This window comes from Panicum virgatum, chromosome 8K (genome assembly GCF_016808335.1).
Source record: "Panicum virgatum strain AP13 chromosome 8K, P.virgatum_v5, whole genome shotgun sequence".
Lineage (NCBI taxonomy): Eukaryota > Viridiplantae > Streptophyta > Magnoliopsida > Poales > Poaceae > Panicum > Panicum virgatum.
The window spans coordinates 25,682,698-25,705,629 of NC_053143.1; the positions used below are offsets into that span (position 1 = coordinate 25,682,698).

Sequence of the window (22,932 nt, forward strand, 5' to 3'; positions counted from 1 at the left end):
AAAAGAGGAGAACATGGTCGCTAAACATTCGGAATCACAAATAACTTCACCATGAATGATAGTACATCACAAGATCACAACCGGGGCCCTACCTTGATCTTGATGATCCTAGCTCCAGAACTCCGACGTGGTCTTCCTTGCAAGGTTCCCACGTCGGCTAGGGCAAACCCTAGACAACTAGCACGACCCTCGGCTCTCCGAGAGGTGTCCCTCTATCTTCTCTGCTCCTTGGCGTTGTCTCCCCAATTGATCTCTACGTGAACCTTGGGGAGGGGTCTTTAAATAGCCTCAGGGAACCCTCGGTCAAAGGGGAGGTCGAACAGACCTAAAAAAGGGCTGGGCCGGCCGGCCCAATGAGCCTAGGCCGGCCGGCCTAGCACTTTCCTTCGCCGGCTCGTGCTCATCTTTCTCCCCAAGCCTCCTGGAATCTTCTAGAGTTTATGTCTTTCATGATTGTACCCCTTTAGACGTCGTTATCTTCGAGATTTCTTCGAGGAGAAGGATAGGATGGAAAATCCTTCCTTAAATATCTCTTTGCTTTGCTTAGCCCCGAAGTATCTTGATCTTATCTTGTGGGCTTTGTCTTTTGGGCTTCATTGGAGGGTGGATGTGCATGAACGGGCCTCTAATCATCATGGCCTTCGATCCTTTGTTCGGGCTTTGGCCTTCTTCTTTCTTTGTTTCATCACGTGATCGTGGGCCTCGCCATTTCATGATCCAAAATTGGTCAAAAACCTGCAAAAATGAAGTACCTCCAAAATATATGTGCAAACGTGAAAACGACCAATAATTGGGCCGAGGTTAGGATGGTTAGTGATTTTGATATTAAATTCATGCCATTATCAAAGTTAAACAAGGGATAAAATGGATACTTAAGGAGCGCCAACAGAAGCTTACCACCCTTGCCCCACAGGTAAGTTACTCCAAACCAAAAAGACCTAATTAGTAAGCCAAGACCGTCCCATTCCAGTCTTGTAGTTGCGCGGTTGTCCCAGGTTGTTGCTCTAATGACGTATGGTCCTTATGGAGAGTAGCTAGCACAAAACACAGTGCGAGCCCCCTAAACCAAGTTTCTAGAAAAACCAATTTTTAACAAGACATGAGCCACTCAAGCGGGCCACTCCCAGAATTAAGTTGCATATACCATTAATCAAATTAATTAAAAAGGACCAAGTGTGTTATAGCGCAGCAACCTAGCACAACTAACCAAAATGCAACCCAAGGGATATATAAAAATGATATAAAGTGGCTAGGAAAGTCCTTATAGGCATACAGTATTAAAATGCAGTATGAAATTGTATTTAAAAGTGATAGGTGGTGTTCATGTTATACTTGCCTTCCTCAAACTGCTCCTGCTGCTCAAACTGCTCAGAAGATGGTGGCTGTCCCGGGTACTGGTACTGGGGCTCCTCCGGTAGCTCAACGTCTACTCACGAACACATGGCCAGAAACAAGGCAACAATATAAACATACAAGCAAACAAGTGCAAATACTATGAAACAGTACAACAATACATAAAAACGGTCAACAAAACTAAGCTAGCACTATTCTAAGCATTACAATGATCGCGTGGACATAAAGAACGCCTAAAACGGAGCTAGAACGTGAAAACTACGCTTAAAACAAGATGCAGGGACCTATCTGCGAGAAAAACTGAGCTACAGGGGGTTCTGGGCAAAAATTGGGGACTTATATGCAATTAGCCCATAGACTCAGGGGCTAACATGCAAAAAGTCAGAGCTGGACTGCGGGTTCTAAAAGGGAAAATATTAGGAGTCTAAGTGCTAAAAACTGGGCCTCAGTGTAAATACTTTTACACTATATAGGACCGCAGGTTAATTGTGGGAAAAGGTAAGGTCTCTTTTGAAAAACTGCCACTACTGACCGTTATGTGGTCTAGTTGACTTCGGGCGCGATCGCTGTGGGCCATAGGATTTAGATCGGGCGATCCAGGGAAGATGGGGCGCGCGGGGCGGCGGCGCGACTCGCTGAAGCTCTGCTCTACGGCAGCGTTCCACTGGAGTTGGCTGAACTCGGCATTCCCGGGGCTGATTCGAGTGGGATTTGGGTCGGGAAGGGACTACGCGACACGCGTAGTCCACCTGGGGCCTTTACAGGCCTCGGGGAGGTCTGTGGTGGCACGTGCTGCGACGGCGGCAGTCCTGCGCGGCGGGGCTCGCCGGCGTGCGGCGTTCTGGCCGTTGCAGTGGCCTACAGGCTACGGGAACTTGCGCAGAAGAGAGGGGAGGTCGGGGTGTGTCTCACCGTGAGTCGGGACGGTCGGTGTCGCAGTGCAGAGGCGTTAACGGCGTGGACCGGCGGCGGCGCACGGGCGGCGTTCGGAGACGGGGCGGCTGCAGGTCGTCTCCATGCTCCTGGACTTCACGGATCGACACGTGGAGTACCTGCGAGGGAGCCACGGCGGTCAGGGAGGCTCGGGGGTCGCTGGGGATGAGGAATCGGGCGGCGGACCGAACTCACCTACGGCGGCGCTCGATGAAATCCCAGCGCGGGTGTGGACCAAGGTCGCGGCAGCGCACTCAGGAAGGGTCCTGGGCACTGGGCGGAGTTGCTGCGCGGCTTCGGTGGGGCTAGGGTGCGGCAGAGCAGCGTGGCCGTGGCGGCGCAGGGGTGCTCTGCACGACGGATTAAGGCGGCGGGGAGGTCGGGTTGCGGTAGCGGCGATGGCATGGAGAGGTAGGGCACAGGGGGCTGCGGGTGCCAATTAAAGGCAGGGCCGGTGGTTTCGGCGTGCGTGCGCGGCGTGGACGCAGCGGAGATCGCGGGCGCGATCCGTGCGCGGGTGAAGCGGATCGCCCAACGATTCGGCGTGATCCCGGTTCGTGCGTTGAAGGTTCTAGAAGGAAGGGGGCGCGGTGTGGCTGGCCGGTGGGTCTACGGGGTTGGGGTAGGTCTACGGGGCAGCGGGGTCGCGGCGCGGGCAATGCGGAGCAGCGCAGAGGAGTCCCGGCGAGTGGAGGAAGAAAAGGAAAGGAGGAGAGGGCGCTGGCGCATGGAACCGGGCTGCAGCGAGCGAATGAGTGAGCGGGCGAGCGCGCTGCGTGCGGGAAAGGAGCGGCTGACGCGCGGGCCAGCTCTGTCAGCGAGCCAAGGAGGGCGCGCGGAAACAGGCTGACCGGTAGGGGCCGGTTGTCAGCGGAAGGGAAAGCGCGCGCGAGCGTGCGCTGCTGGGCCGGGGCGAGCGAGCTCAGGGTCGCGCGGGGAGAGAGGGCAAGCTGGGCCCGCGTTGGGCCGTGCGGGAAGAGGGTGGGCCGAGCGGGGAGAGGAGAAGGGAAACTGGGCCGGCCGGGTTTGGGGTTTTGGGCTGGATTCCGGTTTTTGGTTTCTGGGTTTTGTGTTTCTTTTCCTTTTCTTTTCCAAACTAACTCACACTAACTATTTGAATTCAAATCAAATTTGAATTCAAACTCCTATGCACTCAAACAATTAAAACTTATGCGCCAGCATGTATGCACAAACATATTGAACTTAAATAAATTTTATTTATTTGTGAAAGAAAATTAAATTAAATTCAAGGCTAAGCATAATAAACCTTAGAAAATTAAATAAAGCCAATTAAATTTATTATTAAATGCTGAAATTTAAATTAGGGTGTTACAAACCCTACCCCTTATAGGAATCTCGTCCCTGAGATTCAGATGGACTGACTAGTAAAGAGATCTGGATACGTCTTCCTCAGCTCATCTTCTCGCTCCCATGTAGCCTCAGCTTCACTGTGATGACTCCACTGAACTCTGCACATCTTGATGCGCTTGTTCCGTGTAACCCTCTTTGATGTCTCCAGAATCTTCACCGGATGCTCAGTATAAGTCAGATCTTCCTGCACATCTAACCCATCCAGTGGTGCCTGCTCCTCAGGTACTCGCAGATATTTCTTCAGCTGAGAGATATGGAAGACATCATGTACTCCGGAGAGATCAGTGGGCAACTCTAGGCGATAAGCAACTTCGCCTTTCCTCTACAGCACCCTAAATGGACCAATGTACCTTAGTGCTAATTTCCCCTTTATATTAAACCTGCGGATTCCCCGCATTGGTGACACCTTCAGGTACACATAATCGTTCACCTTGAAGGTCAGGTCCCTCCATTTGCCATCTGCATAGCTCTTCTGCCTAGTCTGTGCAATCCTCAGATTTTCTCGCACAGTCTGTACCATCTGCTCTGCATCTTCTATAATGTCAGGGCCAAAGAGCTGCTTCTCACCAATCTGATCCCAATAAAGAGGAGTCCTGCACTTTCTGCCATACAATGCCTCAAAGGGGGACTTCTTCACACTGGCCTGGTTGCTGTTGTTGTAGGAAAACTCAGCATACGACAGACACTTATCCCAACTGGTACCATACTGAATAGCACAAGCTCTCAGCATATCCTCCAACACTTGGTTGGTTCCCTCTGTCTGCCCATCTGTCTGAGGATGATAGGCGGTATTGAAGCGTAGCTTCGTATCCAACGAATCATGGAGCTGCTCCCAGAACCGTGAAGTGAACTGAGATCCTCTGTCAGATATGATCTTCTTTGGCACACCATGCAAACAGACAATCCGGGAGATGTACAACTCTGCAAGTTTCGCACCGGAGTAAGTAGTGTTCACTGGAATGAAGTGAGCAACCTTCGTCAAATGATCCACTACTACCCATATAGAGTTGTACCCCTGCTGAGTACGAGGTAATCCCACTATGAAATCCATTGTGATCTCCTCCCATTTCCACTCGGGAATCTTCAACGGCTGCAACAAACCGGCTGGCCTCTGATGCTCTGCCTTCACATGCTAACATGTGTCGCAGATGGCCACATACTCGGCGACTGAACTCTTCATCCCGGGCCACCAGAAATGCACCTTAAGATCATAGTACATCTTAGTACTGCCCGGATGAATAGAGTAAGCCGTATCATGAGCCTCACTCAGAATCAACTTCCTGAGATCATTCCCCTCTGGCACACAAATCCGGTTCTTGTACCACAAAGTACACTGATCATCCTCTCTGAAATGAGGAGCCTTGCCTTTCTTGAGCAACTCACGAATCTCCTGCAACTTCTGATCTTCCTTCTGATGCTGCCGGATCTCTGCCTCTAGAGTGGGCTCTGCCTCGAATGCTGCACTCGAAGTATGATGCAAGAAACCTAGACTCAACTACTCAAACTCCTCGCATAACTCTGGAGGCATCTGGAAAGCCACGGCCATGTTGACATAGCTTCTTCTGCTCAGAGCATCTGCCACAACATTGGCCTTACCCGGAAGATAGTGAATCTCCAGGTCATAATCCTTGACTAGCTCTAGCCACCTCCTCTGCCGCATGTTCAGCTCATTCTGCGTGAAAATATACTTGAGGCTCTTGTGATCAGTGTAGATATGACACTGATGCCCAAACAAGTAATGCCTCCAAATCATCAGAGCATGCACAACTGCGGCTAACTCAAGATCATGAGTGGGATAGTTCAGCTCATGCCGACGTAACTGCCGTGAAGCATAAGCAATCACTCTGCCCTACTGCATCGGAACACAACCAAGACCATCCTTCGAAGCATCACAATACACCATGAACCTCTTACTCTGGTCTGGCAGAGTAAGGACTAGCGCCGTAGTCAACCTCTTCTTCAACTCATCGAATGCCATCTGACGCTCGTCAGTCCATATGAAATCCACACCCTTCTCTAGCAAAGAAGTCAAGGGCTTCGCGATCTTGGAGAAATTCTCAATGAACCTCCGATAATATCCTGCTAAGCCCAAGAATGACCGGACTTCCTTCACCGTCTGTGGTGTCTCCCACTCGAACATGTCTTTCACCTTGCTCGGATCAACTGCAATGCCTCCCTTGGAGATGATATGACCGAGGAATGGAACCTCGTCAATCCATAACTCACACTTGCTGAACTTAGCATACAGCTGATGATCCCTCAATCTCTGCAACACGAGCTTCAGATGAACTTCATGCTCTGCCTCAGACTTGGAAAAGATCAGAATATCATCAATAAAGATCGCCACGAAGACATCCAGATAATCCATGAAAACCATATTCATCAGGTGCATGAAGAAAGCCGGGGCATTAGTCAAGCCGAAAGACATGACCGTGTACTCATACAACCCATACTTGCAGGTGAATGTCGTCTTTGGAATATCCTCAGGACAGATCCTCAGCTGAAAATAACCCGAACGCAGATCAATCTTCGAGAATACACAAGCACCTCGAAGCAGATCAAAAAGATCCTCAATACGGGGTAGTGGATGCTTGTTCTTGATGGTAACTGCATTCAGATCCCGATGATCGACGCAATTCTCTTCGAACCATCCTTCTTATCTACTAACAATAATGGGAAAGCCCAAGGAGAAAAGCTGCGACGGATATAGCCCTTGGCTAGCAACTCATCAATGGTCTTCTTGACTTCCTCATGCTCTATAGGTGCCATGTGGTAGGTCCGCTTCGCAATAGGAGCTGTGCCAGGCAAGAGATCTATAGAAAACTCAATGTCGTGTTCAGGCGGCATACCTGGCAAATCATCCGGAAAGACGTCCGGGAATTCAGACACCACGCGAATACCATTCGTGGGTCGAGCCTCCATCTGATGAAGATGTCCAGAATTCTCAGTAGCACTGACTGTCACCTCTTGGCCATCAGATTCTGACAAGTGAACTGTCTGCTGAGCACAATCAATACGGACTCCCCATCTGGTAAGGGTCTCCATGCCCAAAATCACATCTATCCCCGAGGAGTCAATGACGATCAAACCAGTACGGAACTCTACCCCCCTTATAACAATACTAACTCTGGAGCATATAGAACATGTATGTATCTGGCCCCCAGGTGAGGTAACTACCATAGCTGTCCTCATATAAGAAACTGGTATACCATGCTTCTCGGCAAATGACTTGGAAATGAAAGAATGAGTAGCACCGGTATCGAAAAGCACTGTAGCGGGGTGGGAGTTGACCATGAACGTACCCATAACCACGTTAGGAGCCTCGGCCGCTGACTCGGCCGTAAAGTGGTTCACCCGACCCTGTGCTGGTGCCCTGGGCTGAGCTGGGCGACCCTGCTGTCCCGCCTGCGCCTTCCGGTGGCAAGAGTTGGCGTAGTGCCCTGGCTGGCCGCAGTGATAGCAGGTGCAAGGGAGTGATGGAGCCTACTGTCCGGTAGGAGGAGCTGCCTGCCGTGGAGCCTGAGGTGCTGGCGGAGCTGGTGGAGCGGCACGAGCCGGAGGTGCCGGAAACCTCGGGCCCTGCCCCGCCTGCTGCTGCTGTCGAGGCGGGTACTGCTATGGCCGCTGCTGGTACTGTTGGGGCGGCAGGTACTACTGCTGCTGGTACTACCGGGCGGCTGGAGGCGAGGACAGGTGTTGCTGCCGGAAGCAATGGGAGTGATCTTCCTCTTCTTATCCTCCATCTCCCGGTGCTTGCGCTCCGTGTTGAGCGCGCTGTCAACCAGATGGTTGATGTCATCAAAACGGAGGTTGAGCAGTGCATACTAGATGTAGTCCTCAAGACCCTCCATGAAGTGCTCCTGCTTGTCGCGGTCATCTACGACCTCGGCAGGGGCGCAGCGAGCGAGCTGAAGGAAACGATCACGATACTCCGTGACTGTCATAGTTCCCTAAAGTGAAAAACACAGATGTATGAAGAATGATTAGCTCATGCTTTAGAAAGATAGAACAAGGGGGATATTAGCTCAAAAGGAAACGCTGAATGATTATATCTGAGTTTTACCTGCTTAAGCGCAAGGAACTCCTTCTTTTTCGTCTTCATCACGCCTGCGGGGACGTTGTGGCTGCGGAATCGCTCCCGGAGCTGGATCCAGGTGAAAGCCTCGCGGTCCTAAATCCGGTGGGACTCCCACCAGTCCAAAGCTGCCCCTCACAGCTGTCATGCTCCGTACAAGACACGCTCTCGATCATCGCACTGGGCGATGTCCAACTGGCGCTCCACTGCACGGCGCCAGTCGTCCGCCTGGAGTGGGTCAGACGTGTGGGAGAACGTTGACGGGTGACCCCTCAGAAACTCCGCACGCCTGTCGCGGGGTTGCTGTGGTGGAGGCGGAGGCGGCGGCTGAGCGTGGACCTGCTGCAGTGCCTGAACGGTGTTGTTCAGGGTGGCCATCATCTGCATCTGGAGCTGGAAGAACTGCTCCGGAGTCAAGGGTGGAGGCATCGGCACTCCGGTACCCTGGTTGTTCTGCCCCTGCTGGCCAGAGCCGGAACCGGTGCTCCTGGTGTTCACCATCTGATTTGAACAAAAGATGTATGAGCAAAGATATTACAGAAATAATTTCAGACGGATATGATATCTTTCTGCAAGGAAAACTTAGGCATGATAAAGTAGACTGGATAGAGTGGACAGTTTTACCCCCAACAATCTAACTCATTTTATTAATTGATTAAACTTTAACTTAGGAACTGATTTTTCATTAAACAAATTTAACTACTAAACTATGCAATCGTCCAAAAATCCAAATCAAACATGTAGCATAATAACAAGCATTCAAAAGTTCATACTTTAGTCGAGTTTATCACGCGACACGACTAACACAACGCGTCGCAGAACGTTCTATCGTGCTATTATGAAGGGAGTCATCTAGCTTACACCTATGATGGTCAGACGATTTACTACAGGCCAGAATCTACGGAAACTATTCTATAGAGATAATCAAGGCAAGACGAGTAAAAATCTCAGAATTCAAGGTATATAATAGCAAAGTAGTTTCAGCAGACAAGGCTAGATAGAAGAAGACCTAAAACTCGACCAGTTCTATCTAGGCTTTCGTCCTACAGTCGATATAGTTTTGATACCACTCTGTAACACCCGGTTTATAGAAGGACATAAACCGAGCAATCATATACGTGCCAGGATCAAGTCACACGTATATACAACAGAATGAACAGTATATCACAGCACATATCACGTAAAAAGATATAATAAAGCGAGTACGAATATTATTTATTACATGAATGACAAAATGTCTGATACAGCGGAAGCGTAAATACATATACGAAAAACTCTTGGAAACTGGACGTCGACTGGGAGACGAACGCCTAGAAGTCCTCGTACTCCTGGTAGCTCCGGGTGAACTCCTCCGCGTTGCTGGGAACTGAGCAGCAGTAGAGTATCCCCAAAAAGAACAAGAGGAAAAAAAGTAGAGAAGGCAAGTGTGAGTACACAACTTGGACTCAACAAGTATAACACAAACTATGAGGCTCTAAGGTTGGCTGAGTCAACTGCATTAGCTTTTAAGTCTTGGGAAATTTTATTAAAACTAATTACTACAAGTTGATGATTTACCATAACCCAATTACATAGTAATTAATCAAATTAATTAAGAACCTCTGAGGACCACACCGAAACCACCAAGGTAACCCCACTAATCAAAAGGAGGATCCGGGCCGCTCATGACCGTGATCACGGCTAGTATACCAGTTTTACACTCTGCAGAGGTTGCACATCTTTACCCACAAGTCGTGAGCTACGCTAGTTGTTCATCACACTTCCGTAGGTGAGATGGCTAGCAAGCACACTACGAGGCCGTTACAAAGAATCTCCTTGGTAAGGAGTACCCGCGAGGGTTGGATCGGCTACTATGGAGCAGGTCTAGTGGGCGTCAAGACACGGAGCACAGACGAGGCCACTCAGTACGAGGGCCATAGAAGCTTACCACCCTTGCCCCACAGGTAAGTTACTCCAAACCAAAAAGACCTAATTAGTAAGCCAAGACCGTCCCATTCCAGTCTTGTGGTTGCGCGGTTGTCCCAGGTTGTCGCCCTAATGACGTACGGTCCTTATGGAGAGTAGCTATTACAAAAACAGTGCGAGCCCCCTAAACCAAGATTCTAGAAAAACCAATTTTTAACGAGACGTGAGCCACTCAAGCGGGCCACTCCCAGAACTCAGTTGCATATACCATTAATCAAATTAATTAAAAAGGACCAAGTGTGTTATAGCACAGCAACCTAGCACAACTAACCAAAATACAACCCAAGGGATATATAAAAAGGATATAAAGTGGCTAGGAAAGTCCTTATAGGCATATAGTATTAAAATACAATATTAAAGTCCTGCTGCTCAAACTGCTCAGAAGATGGTGGATGTCCCGGGTACTGGTACTGGGGCTCCTCCGGTAGCTCAACGTCTACTCACAAACACATGGCTAGAAACAAGGCAACAATATAAACAAACAAGGAAACAAGTGCAAATACTAGGAAATAGTACAACAATACATAAAAACGGCCAACAAAACTAAGCTAGCAGTATTCTACGTGTTACAACAATCGCGTGGACATAAAGAACGCCTAAAACAGAGCTAGAACGTGAAAACTACGCTTAAAACAAGATCCAGGGACCTATCTGCGAGAAAAACTGAGCTATAAGGGGGTTCTGGGCAAAACCTGGGGACTTATACACAATTAACCCATAGACTCAGGGGCTAACGGGCAAAAAGTCAGGGCTGGACTGCGGGTTCTAAAAGGGAAAAGATCAGAGGTCTAAGTGCTAAAAACTGGGCCTCAGTGTAAATACTTTTACACTATATAGGACCGCGGGTTAATTGTGGGAAAAGGTAAGGTCCCTTTTGAAAAACTGCCACCGCTGACCATTATCTGGTCTAGTTGACTTCGGGCGCGATCGCTGTGGGCCGTAGGATTTAGATCGGGCGATCCAGGGAAGGTGGGGCGCGCGGGGTGGCGGCGCGGCTCGCCGGAGCTCTGCTCCGCTGCGGCGTTCCACCGGAGTTGGCGGAACTCGGCCTTCCCGGGGCTGATTCGAGCGGGGTTTGGGTCGGGAAGGGACTACGCGACACGCGTAGTCCACCCGGGGCCTTTGCGTGCCTCGGGGAGGTCCGTGGCGGCGCGTGCTGCGACGGCGGCAGTCCTGCGCGGCGGGGCTAGCCGGTGTGCGGCGTTCCGGCCGTTGCAGTAGCCTACAGGCTACGGGAACTAGCACAGAAGAGAGGAGAGGTCGGGGTATGTCTCACCGAGGGCCGGGGCGGTCGGTGTCGCAGTGCAGAGGCGTCAACGGCGTAGACCGGCGGCGGCGCACGGGCGGCGCTCGGGGACGAGGCGGCTGCAGGTCGTCTCCGTGCTCCTGGACTCCACGGATCGACGCATGGAGTACCTGCGAGGGAGCCACGGCAGTCAGGGAGGCTCGGGGGTCGCCGGCGATGAGGAATCGGGCGGCGGACCGAACGCACCTACGGCGGCGCTCGATGAAATCACGGCGCGGGTGTGGACCAAGGTCGGGGCAGCGCACTCAGGAAGGGTCCTGGGCACTGGGTGGAGTTGCTGCGCGGCTCCGGTGGGGCTGGGGTGCGGTGGAGCAGCGTGGCCGCAGCGGCGCAGGGGTGCTCTGCACGGCGGAGCAAGGCGGCGGGGTGGTCGGGGTGCGGTAGCGGCGATGGCGTGGAGAGGTGGGGCACAGGGGGGCTGCAGGTGCCAATTAAAGGCAGGGCCGGTGGTTTCGGCGTGCGTGCCCGGCGTGGACGCAGCGGAGATCGCGGGCGTGATCCGTGCACGGGTGAAGCGGATCGCTCGACGATTCGGCGTGATCCCGGTTCGGGCGATGAAGGTTCTAGAAGGAAGGGGGCGCGATGTGGCTGGCCGGTGGGTCTGCGGGGTTGGGGTTGGTCCACGGGGCAGCGGGGTCGCAGCGCGGGCAACGCGGAGCAACGCAGAGGAGTCCCTGCGCGAGGAGGAAGAAAAGGAAAGGAGGAGAGGGCGCTGGCACGTGGGACCGGGCTGCAGCGAGCGAACGAGTGAGCGGGCGAGCGCGCTGCGTGCGGGAAAGGAGCGGGTGACGCGCGGGCCAGCTCTGTCAGCGAGCCAAGGAGGGCGCGCGGAAACGGGCTAACCGGTGGGGGCTGGTTGTCAGCGGAAGGGAAAGCGCGCGCGGGCGTGGGCTGCTGGGCCGGGGCGAGCGAGCTCACGGTCGCGCGGGGAGAGAGGGCAAGCTGGGCCCGCGTTGGGCCGTGCAGGAAGAGGGTGGGCCGAGCGGGGAGAGGAGAAGGGAAACTGGGCCGGCCGGGTTTGGGGTTTTGGGCTGGATTCCGGTTTCTGGTTTCTGGGTTTTGTGTTTCTTTTCCTTTTCTTTTTCAAACTAACTCACACTAACTATTTGAATTCAAATCAAATTTGAATTCAAACTCCTATGCACTCAAACAATTAAAACTTATGTACCAGCATGTATGCACAAACATATTGAACTTAAATAAATTTTATTTATTTGTGAAAGAAAATTAATTTAAATGCAAGGCTAACCATAATAAACCTTAGAAAATTAAATAAAGCCAATTAAATTTATTATTAAATGCTGAAATTTAAATTATGGTGTTACACCTTCCTGATTCCTTCTCTCAGAATTGGAGTCAGCATTAAGATAGAGGACCAAACAGCGACTGCCTTATTGACAGTATATATATGCTTAGCGCCTATCAGCTAGTAAATACTTTGAACATTTGACTAATCGTGATCAAAAGTGCATGGTAGGTAATTGATTAAACATTAGTTTTTTATATAAGATATAAGATTCCATTGAGTTGATCAGTTACTTCTATAGTTGGCGGAGTAGTTTTCAACTAACGATTTGTTAAAAAAAATGGGCAGAAGCCAATTTAAGATAATATTTAGAATATATTTTTTATGTATTTACCAGTTTAAATATTTTTGCTATTAATACTTTTATTTATGATCCATATAAGGGCCCTATTTATAATTTCGCCCCGGGCCACCAAAATCACAGGACCGGCCTGCGCGCCAGCCAGGAGGCCGCGGGGCTAGGCACCGGCCACGCGAGCGAGAGCGCCGCGGTCCTGGCTCCGGGTGGAGTGGTGCACGGAAGAGAAGCCACGGCCGGCGACGGCGGTGAACACCTTGATGCGCCGCCCCATTCCTCGCGCTGCCGACCCGCCAAGAGCGTCTGCAGCGGCACGAGGGCCGGCGTTGGGTGCCCCGGGTACATGTGGAGCGCACAATTGTTGGAGGCCAAGTCTCGATTGCAGAGCTTGCCAAAGCAACGGCTGGAGCAGCAACCGTGGAAGCATGTGGGGTGTGCCGCTGCCCGCTGAGAGAGGTGTTCCTGGACGCCCACGTGAGCCTGCGCCATGGGCATGGCCGCACAAGCCCTGCAACAACAGCGCGGCAGTGCAGAAGGCGTTCGACTTCCGTGCCGCTTGGTGAGCTGCTTCAAGCGACAGCGGAACGTCGTGGCGGCGGCTGAGAGGGAGCGGGACGCGACGTTCTTCTTGTAGAGGAGGTGGTGAGAGCGAATCAATCCTTGAAGCGCCTCCACCCGCTGCCCATGGTTAATCAGCACCGGTAATAGGGATTAGTTTCCTCGTTAATTCCTTGCTATCTCTGAATCCTTTCAATCCCTTCGTGATCTCTGGTCCTCGATCTCGATCTCTCTGCTATTCTTGTGTACAGTAACTTTGTGGGAAGCAGGGAGATTTCAGTTCATTTTTTTTTTCTTCTCGATCACAGTAGCGCACTACTCAAATCAGATGTACATTGCTCCCACTCGTATCAACTATCAAGAGAATCTCTGCCTCGTTTCGAATCATCAGCGTCGCACGAGCACTGATGTCCCAGCATTTTTTTTCTTTTTTTTCTTTTTGAAAGGATGTATTTTAAATTTTCAAATTATCGTGGAGTTTGATTTTGATTCGATGCCCGTGCGGTTGATGGTGACTGACCCATCCGATCCCTGCTCTAAAGAATTGGGAGGGGAATTTAGGACGTTTTTGAACAGGAAGATCGTCTCCATCCGGGTCCGACATAAAACTGCAAAAGGAGTAGGGCAACAACAAGGAGCCACCCACTCAACACGTGGCGAGTTGTCAGTGTGGTATCATGTGCAATTATATACGAAAAAATAATAATTTCATGTTTTAAAATAAAACTAAAACTTATTTTGGTAGATTAATGACAATAGGCAGCCTGAAATACCCTAAAATGCTTGAATGACTTTACTATATGTTGCCCATACGCGGTTGTAGTGCTTCATTTGGTGCCAGGGGTAAAAGAATCATTACATGTTACTTTTAGAGTAAAATGCACCAGAGGTCCACCAACTTGTAAGGATGTGTCATTTAGGTCCACAAACTCCAAAAATGTATTTCTAGGTCCATCAACTTATAATCTGTGTCACTTAGGTCCATAAACTTAGAAAACATTGGTCCATAAACTCTAATGGTGCATTTTTTGGTCCATAAACTTGTAATTTTGTCCATAAACTCTAATGGTGTAATTCGTCAAACTAAGGGAAGGGCCAAGAACTAAAATAAAATTCGATTTTGGACCAAATAACCAAGTTCAATTGAAAAGGGACCAAAGTACAGCTTAACTTTTTTAGGCCAAAGAACTAAATTACTCAAAATATATAGGATATATTTTGATTTAAGCAAAAGAATTAAAAGCGTATTATAGTTTTTTTGAACGTATATTTTGTTTTAATAAAAAATTACGGAAAGAACCAGGACAAGAGAGGTGTTGGAAAAAATACAGGGGCAAGCTCTTGCTAAAAGCTAAACAACGCTTGCCACAAAGTGTCAAATTTCTAATACTTAGCCAATTTCCAGCAGAAATGCTCTGAACAGGTATTGTCTAATCGACAAAAAAAACATGCATATGGGACTTGATTATGTACTGCAAACTGTTTTGCGGAGTCAAGAATCACTCAATCGTTTCCACGCAGCAGTTTAAATTACTGTAAGTTACGTGTTGAGGACTGAAAATTATAATCACTATTAGTTTTACAACCATTTAGTTATGTATAATCTTTTTGGTACTATTTCAATATCCCACTACTGTTCAAAGTTGTATGGGCCGCATTATATAAGTTGAACATCACACGCATTTTTTTATAGAAAATTTGAACATTGTACATTTTCTTTTCTGTGTAAAAGGGAAGGAAAAATAATATGCCCAGGCATTCCTCCGTCCTACATCATAGTGAATACAGAAGTCTGATTAGCTGATTAGCTGCTGTATACTACAAGCAATCTTCAATATGAACCCCTGGATTAGGTCTTCTAACATTTCGGCTGGCACCGTACGGCGGCCTGGGCATTACGCGTGGTTACCGAGCGGTTAAGCGACGACCACCGGCCAAGCGAACCTGAGAGCGATGGGTCAATAAGCCAGAGCTAATCATGTGGTCGGAGATTTAGTTTCCGCCAAGCCATCGATCAACCCATGTTGTGGTCTCACAGTCCTCTTTCTTGCGACAGAGACACCCACTGACCCACCTGAAATTGAGACATAACATACCAAAACTCTGTTGTGTAAATGACAAGTTGCCCAACTTTGGACTACAAATATCACCTACCTATGTGTACTTTGTCCATTCGTAAGTGCACGGTATTTCAAATTAGTTTTTTTTGGAGGAGATATTTCAATTTAGAAATTGTCACGGATTTCACTACGAAACTTTGAGGAGATACTAACAAACTTGTGAGATTGTTAAAGTGATTTTTTCATATGAATTATTTTTTTCAAAGTGAATGGAATGATTTCAATCATTTGCAAAAACAGAACAATGATTTGTTTTGTTATTTTTACACAAAACTGATAATCTGATATTTGAAATTAACAATTAATGGTGAAAAATTATTTTTTGTTCCAGATATAATCTATACATACGGCCAAGGCAAATAATTGTTTAAAATCAATGATGGTATCTAAAGCTTGGTTTAGATTAAAAAAATTTTTGCCACAAAATATCACATCGAATGTTTGGACACATGCATGGAGTATTAAATGTGAACAAAATAAAAAATTAATTGCACAGTACACGTGTAAATTGCGAGACGAATCTTTTGAGTCTAATTACGTCATGATTTGACAACGTGATGCTAGTAAACATTTACATGTGAAATCTGTAATTTGTTTTGTTATTAGTCTACGTTTAATACTTCAAATGTGTGTTCATATGCTTCAAAAACTTTACATGTAAAGAACTAAACAAGGCCTAAAGCACTAACTGCTTTTGAAATTGTCATATGTTTCCGTTACAGCAAACTTCCCTAATTAGGAAGCTAAATGAGATGCCTGAGACAGTTTCGCTATATCATGGAATTTCCTTTTTGTCAATGCACAGAAGTTACACCAAATTTATGCATAAATTAGGCGTCCTTGACACAGTCGATCTTCATCTAATAAGTTTTTTTGTTTAATGTTGTAGCTGATACTTCAGCTCCGCACATGGTGTAGTATACATAACTGGTAGCTAATTTTTTCAGATCCACTATGGTTGGGCTGGCACTTGATTGCCAGCATTTTGGTTTCCACCGATTTGAATGGAAACATTGTTTAATTTAAAAAAATTTTGCACCAAGGAAACAACACGGATTTTTATAGCCTTGTATATAGAGGAAAAATGACTGTTATTATACACTCGCTACTAGTAGGTTAAGCCCACCTCGCTTGGGCCATCTGGTGCCCACTAGATGATAATTTGAGCCCGATTAAGCAAGTATGGACCAAGGCTATATCATGTCTTCTATTGTTTCGAGAACATCATTGGTGTTACCGGTTATTAAGGTATTATCGTGCTACCAATTTTTATTACCTCTAAATTTGTGCATAAAAATTTTAATAAAAAATATGAATGTATAGAGCAAATAAGCATCTACCATAATGCAAAGTTGGATGTGGTTGACCGCTTCTAAACACCAATTTTAGGCCGGCAATTCCAGCATAAATGCATAAAGGGGCAAAAGCGTTTCTAGCCTTGTTTTGCAGGATAATGGTGATTTTGTCCTCATTTTTTTATCTTTGTGATTTTAGCCTGCAATTTCAAAACGAAGGCTGGCTTTACCCCTGGTCTGTTAAGTCCAGGTAACAGTGTTAACTTTTGGATAAATGGACAACTTTGCCCATGCATTTTTACCCCTGTATCTTATCATAATTGCTCTTCCATGGTCGCAACCTCATCGTGCGAGATGGCACGTCGGTCTCGGGGAAGCAACTGTCGCAGCCTCTGCGTCGTGTCTGTTCCTTGCCGGCTTGGCCCGATGCCGGCGCCAGCACAGCACCCCTCGAGAAGCCTCAAGTTGTGGCTTCACATGAGCTGCCGCCCATCGTGCAACTGCCGGCAGGCCCAGCGGATAAAGGCCGCAAAGGCGACAGCGACAGCGACGGCAAGAAAGGCAACGAGGCCAAGAATCGGGACAACGATGACAAGGAGGTTGTCGTCGTCGTCATTGTCGCCCAAGGACATTCCGTCGAGCACCCAGTCCGGCGTGCTGGGGCTAGAGGAGTTCGAGAAATTCATCGGCAACACGCCCATCATGAAGCTGATGCATCGCGGCACGAGCCAGCACCAGCCCGCGCCGCCTACTGTAGGAGTGCCGCCCAAGGCCGAGAAGGTGGCGGGCAGCAAGAAGAAGGGCGACTAGCTCAAGAACATCAAGTCCGTGGCCATCGGGTTCATCCAGGACAAGGACACGGCGACCAAGTCAGGCGCGTCCAAGGCGGCAGCCGTGCCCAAGTCGGTCTCCACGAACGCCTTTGCCAGGGTTGGGCCCCGCCACCGGCATCCTCGTCGGAGCAGTGCCCGCGCACGGGCAGCCGCGGCTCGCCTGTGCCATGGGCCGCCCGCCGGAGGAGCACTACTGTGGGCCGGGCGCGCGCCTGGGCGCCGGAGGGGGGCTTGCGCATGTGCCTGTGCGCCGCCGCATCGGAGGACGGGTCACGTGCTCCCTGGGCCCCTCCAGTGGAGGGCGGCCCGAGGGTCCACGATGACACCTAGCCGCGGGGGCGAAAGGTGGGGAGGGGAAGGGGGAGGGGGAGGGCGAGGGCGATAGGGATGGGGAGAGGAAGTATTGCAAAAACCGTCTCGGTTAATGTTTTTTTTTTAAGTAATGTGCGACGGCGCCTGGGGAGGGGTGCAACGGCTGCGCCAAGGGTGCCACTGCTGCCTGCCCTCCAAACCGCATCCGCCGCCTGCTCCAATTCACGGGAGGTGAAAGAAGATAAGATGAGGGGTACTACTATCTTTTCCTATATGTATTTTTCCTTTTTTAATTTTTTCCTCCTATTTAATCCGAGCAAACCTAACGACATTACAAACCAGGGATAAACAGCTCGTTCGTTTCAAAGTTACAGGGGTAAAATTACAAAGTTTCAAAAGAAGGGGTAAAATCACCATTGATGTTCAAAATAGGGGCAAAAACACTTTTTCCCATGCATAAAATGTGAACATTGACCTACTAGTAGGAGTTTATTAGTAACTATTTCCTCAAGTGTTGGTAAATATTTGTATGCAGGTATAATAAGGAAGGAAATACACCTCAAGAGGATGGAAACACACTCCTCAATTCAAGGCAAAAGGCGTCGACCAATCAGAGCACGCCATTCTGCCTCACATGGATTCATGGGCCCACTAGAGCAAGTTACCGACTTAGACAAGAGCTATTGCATGTGGATTACTGATGAGGACCCACCTAGCAGTCACCGAGCTAAAGATGAGCCCAGTCGGAGTCAGAACCCGACCGACCGACCCGGTCCGCCGACCGAATATTTTGGACACCGACCTTGAGTTTTGACGTGGCGGCTCCCTATTGGCTCCTAACGTCAGTTCCAAGAGCCATAGCTGCAACTATCGGCCGAGCAAGACATGGCACCCACCTTAAAATATGAGAGGGGTTCTCCATTTGAATACATCCATCAAGTTCTCACACAAGTCTTCTCTGGATTTTAGAGTTGCCTTGCAAAGGTTATGGGTAGAGGTACTCAGGTGGGGTGCCGGTTTGTCGGCACTCTTCTCTAATTTGTGCCTCTACGAGAGTGAGGGAGTAGTTCGGGAGAAGTGTCTAGGTGTTGGCACTCTGCTCACAGCTTGTACCTCTACGGATACTGCTACCACTACAAGAAAAACCCCCTATAGATACGCTTTATTTCTAGATTAGGTACACTTTGTTTCATGTCTAATGGAGTGTAGACACGCTTTACTAAAACGTGTCTGTAGCGTCTCCACACGGACCGTGTCAAGAATTGTAGATACATTTTTATTAAGCGTATCTAGAAGACATGATATGCTTTTTAGATACGATAAATTGCATGTCTAAGCTTGTAGAAACATTTTGTATTTTGTTGCTAGCAACTTAATTAATAAGTTTCATTTTTTAATTTGTTCTTTATTATTTCTAATATAGTTTGACTGCGATGTCAGTACGGACATTATTTTGCTGTTTCTATTTATATGTGCAGCCATTTTTTCACTTCAAGTACCACAGAGTACACAGCAGAGAAACCTCACAGGAACCAATACTCATTTCATATTAGAGCATATACAGTCAACAATCATCTAACAAACTGAAAATGTTACATATCACCCCGAATTTTTATAAAATCAAAATCTATTTAAAAAGCTTCATGCTTGCAGCTAATTTGTATTTCACTCGTCCATGTTTGCTTCAGTTTTCGGATTTTTTTCATGGTCTCCCAGGATCCTGCATATTAAACAAACAAATTATTTGTGTATAAGATATAGGATATGTGTGGTGACCCAAATTTACATGATGAAATTAGAATACTTCAATTAACCTGTAAATGAGGTTATAGCAAGCATCATTCAGTAGAAGTCATCATGGCTTCCACTGAAGATTAAGCTATAGTCAATTTAATAGAACGGACTCTTTGATTCAAGATCAAATTGTACTAAAAGGTCAAATATAAACAGTATCATTTGAAGGATGCAAGATGTTTATTAAGCAATAGCATTGGAAGGATGCAAGATGTCTATTCTCTGAAGACAACAGTACAGTGGTCATATTAGGTGGTAAGTAATGCTATCGGGATCATATATTAATACTGACATGAAAGGCTGCACCATGAGACTTACCAAGCTATAATGAGAGCATCCACGCATACCTAACATGACGATTGCAAATACAATTGGTAGTATAAACTATACTTGTAAGGAAAAAGCATATATATTAGTTCTTTTTTTATCAAAAAAATGTTATCTCTCACGTATATTATGAAATTGAACACTTGCATGTGGAACAGATTACCTGCCATTAGTTTAGAGCTTGAAATTATCCTTAGGACATATTTTGGAACTTTGACGCCATAAAAGATTAGAGATTTGATTGTCAAAACTCAGTTCTGAAGAAAAACAAAAGTGAATCAGGGTCATGCAGGGAAGTACTTACCTCCACTTCATCTTATGCCAATTATGAAACGAGCAGCATCAAGGGGGTTCAGATTCTGCATCACAACCAGGAAGAACTTAATTTGAAGATACAGAAAAAAACTCAAGAAACAAATGATATAAAAATTTGAACTCGCAAAATTGTAATGGGACTAGTGTTATTTAATCATAACCAAGACGTCAGATTAAAGCAATTCAATTAGGAAACTATGAGTAAGAGAGAACCAATACGTACTCGATGAAATGTCCAAGTGACGCAGGGAGAAACTTCTTGTCTTTCATACACATGTAATTCGAAAATTAGATGTCTAGCATCGCAGCACTGCATGTGCTACAGTGGGGAAGTGTTCCTAACCTGTTGGAGTTGGATCGCAGCTGCATGAGGTGGCGGCGAGCCATGCGGAGACCGCGGCACAGATGGGCGCAATGAAGGTGTCATCCTCATGAGACGCTCCCAGGTCGAGGGCCTGCAGGTCGAGGATACTTCACCACTTCAGAAGCCTTTCACGGCATCACCATGTGTCGAGTGTGGCGTTGAAGCCGAAGAGGAGCGAGTGGAAGCGCTGGATCCAACATTACTGGCTCCTCCAGCGGGATTGATTTGGGTGCGCCAGGGTACCTAAGATGCGCAGTGCTAGATGCAGATAAGGAGGATCATGAATTGCAGCGAGCAGCAGCACCAGGGAAGATAGCATCACGGAAGCAGATGGGAGTTGCGGCGCAGGGAGCCGGGGAGGAGCGACGGCAAGAGGCGGCACTGGGGAGCGGCAGCGTGGGACTTAGATTGGGGGCGACGGCGGTTGGGTTTGGGGTCAGAGTAGTGGAGGGGGGAGATGTGCCTGCACTTAGATTGGGGGCGACGGCGGTTGGGTTTGGGGTCAGAGTAGTGGAGGGGGGAGATGTGCCTGCGACTGATTTTTTCCCCATCCTCTCCAAGCGCTGAAACACATGACCTTGACGCGTTTTTTTAATCGTAGCAAATTTCGTATCTAGATGCTATAGCGTGCTTAGCTTGACACATTTTTTTTAATCATAGCAAATTTCGTATCTAGGTGCTATAGCGTCCTTAGCTTGACACGTTATAAAAAGCGCTAAAATAAAAACGTATCTATAGGGCTGTTTTCTTGTAGTGTACATTCTTTAACGCTCACATGGTTCCTATATCTAGTATTATACTTGGTTTAGTATCTGCTAGTAGTACTTGTAGTTGAGTGAGATCAGTTGTCCTACTCACGGGTTTGTTGCTCTGTATTTATACAAAGTGTTATAGTTTGCTACGGGGATCAAAATGTAGTTAGGCTATAGTAGTAATCTATAGCATAAGCGTCGTGTCTATGCTAAGGGTTATTCTTCATTTGCCTTATATCCCATGGTTTGTTAGAGGTAGGCCGTAGGTGGTGACAACTCTATTGGTCCCCTATAATCCTCCATGTTCGGATATAGCAGAGAGCTGTTGGCCGGAGTCGCCTGGCAGACCAGGTATAAGCCAATGTCTAAAGCGAGTACTGTGCCCGAGAGATCGACCTTTTAACTCAGCTATATTGCTATCTTAGGAATCCTCACAACCCTTGCCACCTATCTTGGTGTGTACTTGGACCGACTAGAATAGAAGTTAGTACACACACGTTTCTTATGCATTCAATAACCCTTGGAATACTCTGGGGTGAAAGCTACAATGGTATCCGTGCACTTACGGATTTATTCGTGACACTAAAATACCCAACAAGCTTTCTAACGTTGTTGCCGGAGAACAGTTGTTGTATTTTTCTTCTTACCAAGTCGTCCTTGTATCTTTTGCATTTCTTTCCTTCTACCTTTACCCCCACTACCCATGGATACGCTATCCTTTCCACAGCTATCTACCCCGGGGGGGAGTTTCGAGAGCCACCACCCTCTACACTAATAATTCTCACATCTGCCTATGAACTGTTTCCCAATCTTATGACTCTGGTTCAGAAGCCTTCCTTCTCTAGGTTGGAAAGTGAAAACCCATACCACCATCTATTGGATTTTGAGTGGCTGTGTTCATTGTTTGCCATTGAAGACATGACACAAGATACCCTTAAGTGGAAATTGTTCCCTTTCACTCTTGTGGGGAAGGCTGAACAATGGTACATGTATGCCGTAGGCAGTGTAAACGACAACTGGGATGAGCTTAGAGACAACTTTTGTCTTGAGTTCTTCCTGCTGTCCCATATCATTACTCTACATAGGGATATCCACTATTTTCAGCAGAATGAGAGGGAATCCATTAGCGCAGTGTGGTACAGATTTTTGAGTTTGATAGAATTTGGATCTGTACTATCGATACCCGAATATTTGTTTCTTCGCAACTTTTATGAGAGCCTCGACAAGCACTCCGCCTTTTATCTTGACATTGCCAATAGAGGGTCATTTCTCCTTATGACTCTAGCTGAAGGTAGGGAATTCTTATATAGTATCATGGATTGTACCGCCACTACTAGGAAATGCTCGTTGTGCGATGCCCCAAAATTGTCGCAATAATCCCATTTTCGTTGCAATATCAAGGAAACGCAACAAAAAATGGGGTCGTTGGGAAAGAATTCTGGGCGTTGCATATACGTGAGTGGCAATAGCCCATCGCATCGGATTGTATTCAGTTGGGATAAAGCAGGCTTGTTGGAACGACGTTCAACGTTGCAATCTGTTCTTGAAGCAACAACCATGGCCGTAGCAATAACAATAGCGAGGGTTGCTATATTTTTTTTTTGCAACAACGTAGGTTTGATGCAATCAAGCACTAGTGCAATGGAATATTTTGG

General features: G+C 47.7%; 1 long non-coding RNA gene across 1 annotated transcript; it reads right to left on the reverse strand.

The window, feature by feature from the left end:
- Positions 1–19,242: 19,242 nt before the first annotated feature.
- LOC120644273 lies at positions 19,243–20,998 on the reverse strand. The gene is made up of 3 exons (XR_005663559.1): positions 20,505–20,998; positions 20,385–20,424; positions 19,243–20,205 (listed from the first exon to the last, which is right to left on the reverse strand). It is a non-coding gene; the product is annotated as an uncharacterized LOC120644273 (long non-coding RNA).
- Positions 20,999–22,932: the final 1,934 nt, after the last annotated feature.